The sequence below is a fragment of the Lactuca virosa genome, chromosome 3 (assembly GCF_052849685.1).
Source record: "Lactuca virosa cultivar CGN04683 chromosome 3, Lactuca_virosa_CGN04683_v6, whole genome shotgun sequence".
Classification (NCBI taxonomy): Eukaryota; Viridiplantae; Streptophyta; class Magnoliopsida; order Asterales; family Asteraceae; genus Lactuca; species Lactuca virosa.
In genome coordinates this window covers 63,274,228-63,279,182 of record NC_136428.1, presented here as the reverse complement: position 1 = coordinate 63,279,182, position 4,955 = coordinate 63,274,228, and the positions used below count along the sequence as shown (strand labels likewise).

The 4,955-nt window shown below is 35.1% G+C and overlaps 1 pseudogene; it reads left to right on the top strand.

Annotated features, from left to right (window-relative positions):
• Positions 1–1,759: 1,759 nt before the first annotated feature.
• Positions 1,760–4,604, top strand: LOC145163593 (ALBINO3-like protein 1, chloroplastic; annotated as a pseudogene).
• Positions 4,605–4,955: the final 351 nt, after the last annotated feature.

The following is a 4,955-nucleotide window of genomic DNA, read 5'->3' as shown; positions in this document are numbered from 1 at the left end:
TGAGTTCAGTTAAGTTCTATGTCAAACAAATCAGAAATCGGGAAACAAATGCTGGACAATAAGCAAGACCATGTTCCATGTATTTGTCCGACTGATATCTAGAACAGAGGATTATATGATCACTTATCTAAAATGGCGCTTCATAGTTCAACAGAGTTTAAAGAGCTACGATTGCTGATCGGTTCCTGAAGTCATACTTGCAACTATGGTTATTAGACTTATCCAAGTGGGAGACTGTTGGATATAGTGTCTAAGTCCATAACTATATTTGGTATGTACTTGACCCGACCCGGCATGGTCCATTTGGGTTGCACTTCACCCGAACAATTTACGGATAATCTTTTGAGAATAGTATAAGTTATGATTTATTAATATATTATAAGTTCTAATATATTAATATAAAATCATATTATTTAATTAGTGTTGATCTATAATTATTTTAGAATTAATTTAGAGATCAAAAGTATGACTAATTAAATATGGGCTCTTGTATTTATATAGTGTGGGCTAATGCTTATTTGGAATGGGCTAGGCTTGCATGGAAAGTCCATGGATACTCCATGGAGCTTTAACCCATGGATCTCATGGAAATGAAAAGACATGGGTATTAGGGTTTACATGGATGTAACCCTAATCCACCACACTATATAAAGGAGGCTTTGGTTCTTGAAATTGCACTAGTTGATGTGTGTAAACTAAGAGGGCCGATTTCAAGAAGTTTGTGACTATTCTCTCAAGTTTCCAAGTTTATGGTGATTTGTGACTTCCATTTGAGGCATCCACATTATTGTTGCTAGGCTCTCAAACTCCAAGCAATCAACTACTACTACAAGGTAAGTAATTCTACTAGTTTTATTTGATTCAAGTACCCCATGCCATGCTAGTTAGGATAAGAACCTTGGAAAAATAATTATTTGCGTGTATCTTAGTCAAACATAGATCCAAGGTTTCTAGGGTTGCATGTACACCATAGGAGTGTTAGAATGCTGAAAACCCATCACAAACCATGACACGTGCTGTTTTACAATACGCAAAAGAGGGTGCCCTAAAAATAATGTCAGTTCTTCCAAAATGTGAAGGATTTAGGACGCGCATTTTTGCGTGCCCTAAAAGTAGTGTAAAAAAAGGCGGAGGGCACCTATCTTAAAATGTGTATCGCGAAATCATGTCGCTTTATATTTTTTTAATGAAACGCTTATCTTCGTCTAGCAGCTTCATCTTTAGTAGCAGCGGGAAAAGGAATTCTCAAAAAAATTAGAAAAGTTGAAAACCCTACCATTGCAGGGACCATTATCTAGGGCTTTTTCAAGGAGTGCTCTCTGTAATATTCGCTCCCTCACCTCACCTCCTATGGGCGACCTCGGGTCATCTTTTTCCACCGGCGACCTCGGTTTATCTCTTTCCACCAGCGACCTTGGGCTCACCTCACCTCACCGAAGACTACAACGACTGCTTAACTTTACAAGTCCTAAGTATGATTAAGGTATGTTTTGGTTTACAAGCCCTACATTATCTTTATCTCGACACTTCTCAACAACAGTCGTCGACTTACTCCGCCGACCGCTGTTCTCCACATCTTCAACTTCTTGCCTTCCCATGGTCCGTCAATCATATCTAATTCGCCAAAGGTATGTTTTGGTACCTAGAGTTAGTTCACCAAAGGTATGTTTTGGGACCTACAGAGAAGATATCTAATTGAGTATGGTTTAGGAGAAGAAACAGAGTTAAGAGTTAAGAGGGACTAGAGAGAACGAGAAAAATGGCGGTAGATGATGATAAGGTAAAGAGAACTCGAGATCTGCTATCGAGCTTCTCAGACTTCTGCTCCCACCAACACCACATCAAGATTCGCCACTCTCGACACTATCAACACCACCTCCTTCGATGTTGATCAGTACATGAACCTTATTGTACGCCCTCTCATCTCATCTTGAAATTGTATCCCTTAGATATTTTCTCTCTTCTTTTATCTCTTAATGTAGTATCAAAATCTGGGTTATATTTACAATTTAATTGAGCCCATTTCATGTCATAGGTAAACTGTTTCTCTCTACGGGTATCAAGTGTATATACATATCACTATGCTATTCAAGACTTAAAATGAAGGTTCCATATTACCCTTATTCTAGATTTAGAAATCTAGATTTCTCCATTTAGTCTTGATTAATCGGACATGTTTTTGCCAACACTTTGATGTTGTTATCCTTAGCCACTTTGAGGAGTAAAATTGTTCAATAAGAGAGTCAAGGTTGAACCTGTGGGTTAGCTGTGTCTTTCTCCTGACCCTATCTTGAGTTACAAGAATCTTGAGTCTTTAAAGGTTAAGTTAAATGACCTATTTACCCTTTGTTGAAAATTAAGAAGTACAGACTTCCATTCGTTAAATTAACACAAGTACAGACATATAATCTCAGAAACCTAAGGAGACAAATAGGGTTAGTACAACAGGAGCCTTTGCTTTTTAGTTGCTCAATAAGGGGCAACGATCTGTTATGGAACACAGGCTTTCGACTGTTGCACACTCGGATTCCATAATTGTGATGGAAAAAGGCAAAGTGGTGCTATAAATGTCTCAAACAAGAAGAATATCCCCATGCATATCTTCAATGAAACCATATCGTATTACATAAAGATAAAATTTGGTCTCTCTTTTCATCTTCTTGTACATAAGTTGATAAGCATATCCTAGTTTTGATTCATTCCTACCACCTACCTTGTTTCTTCACCTCCTTGTTCCTATCAAAATGGAACAACCGAATACAATCTCAAACTAATCTATTCAAATCAAATCCTATAATAATTAATAAAGGAAAAAAGGAATTCTTTTTCAATTTCAATACCTTTGGACATGATGAAGAATGACAAGTCGTGGTCCAGGAGGGATGTTCACATCTTTCAAAGCACTGTAGTATCATAAGTTAGGATAATATTAATAAAAAATGTAAGATTTTCAAGATTTTAAAGATTTAAAGCTTGCCTATCAGTAAGAAATGGCAAAGTGATGTCAGTTAACAAGCTCTTTTTGAAGTTCTTCTCATAATTTTGAAGACCAAGATTAGACAGCATGGATCTAGTTTCACTATACAACTTCAACTGATGGCTTTGAGAATTTTTCCCCTATCTGTACAACAGTTAATGAGTGAAGAAGTTATGCATATATATTGAACTTGATCTCTCATCTGTGCAAAAGACATAAATGCCCTCTTCATCTTCATCATAAAAAATAGCTTACACTCAAGATTTTGGTTCTTTAAATAACAGGATGCCTGCCAACCCTAGCCACAATACCTGTTTGGATTGGTCTATATAAAGCCCTATCAAATGTTGCAGATGAGGTAACTAACTAACTGTAACTCTATTATTATTTATTATTTATTTTTTACATAAATAATAATATCTATGAATTATGTGAAATGTATTTTTTAGGGACTTCTGGCTGAAGGGTTCTTTTGCATCCAGTCCCTTGCTGGCCCCACAATAGTTGCTGCTAGACAAAGTGGCAGTGGCATTTCTTGGCTCTTCCCTTTCATTGTAAAGTGTTACCATCACCTTTTTTTATTCGATGTTTTAAAAAACAATTCATGATTATTGTTGAATTATGATTTTATTTTCTAAAGTTAACTAGAAAATAATAACTTTTCCAGGATGGTCAACCTCCACTTGGGTGCTCAGATAAAACTGCATATCTTGTGTTGCCTGTGCTCCTTGTGGTTTCTCAGTACATATCTGTACAGATCATGCAGTCAACACAACCAGAGGTTAGGTCTTTTACCGAAGGGTAAAATTGTCATTTACTAACATTCATTCATCTCAAAAAATGAAAAGCTTCATTCACCACTTTATCCATCCATACAAGTTTATGAATCTGATATAATAAACGTTTCTTTTTGACTGAATACAAAAACTTTTTAGTTCTTACAAATTTACCCTTGTTTGTGTGCTTTCATCATCTCAATATTTGTTTCAACATTATTAATTAATGGGAAAAAGACGGACGTAACTTGAATAAACTATGGATTATTTATGGTGTTTATACTTTCAGAGAAATGATCCAAATATGAAGACTTCTCAAGCCATAACCAAATTCCTGCCATTGATGATTGGTTATTTTGCATTTTCAGTGCCTTCTGGTCTAAGCCTTTACTGGTATTTTAATATATAACATGGACAAAAGTTTATGTTTTGGTGACAAGTTTATGAATTTAACTTGAGATATATTTGTTGCAGGCTGACGAACAATATATTAAGTAGTGCACAGCAAATATGGATTCAAAAAATGGGGGGGGGGGGTACAAATAATCCAGCAATAAAAAAAATTATTATGGAGCTCTTAAAGAAGATAAGCCCAAGGTTGAGGAATCATTGTTGCAAATGCAAACAACATCGATTAAAGAAGCACCTAAAATAGAGAAGCCTGATGCACAAGGGTATCTCCCTGGAGAGAGGTTAGTAGCATTTTTTAATGATATTTCTTTTTTACTTGACTTAATCTGGTAAGTTATATATGGAAGGTGTTTCCTTTTGACTTAAAGTTTGGTATGATGGAATTGAATTGGTTATTCCATGGGAATCAAGAAAAGATGTTTGTTTTGCACTTTTTCTAGATGGAATGGAATGGACTATTTGTTAAGACTTAAGTGATGTGATTCCTTCCATTTTGTCAAAATTTCAATCTATGAGATGTTTTTTTTTGGTAATTTCATGGAATATAATGAAAATATTGCAATATAACGATTTTGTTTAGTGTAATTCTTGATGACACGAATCATTTTCAAAATTTTAATGATTTCAATTAAATGACAATATATTTTAAAAAGAGAAAATTCCATAAAACCCGACTGAAGTTTGGAATTTTTCAGTTTGACCACCAGAAGAATTTTTTTCGTGAGTCTTCGGATTTGTTTTTAAGATATCATACTTGATTGTGTGATTAACAAAAGATATTTTTGTGACAA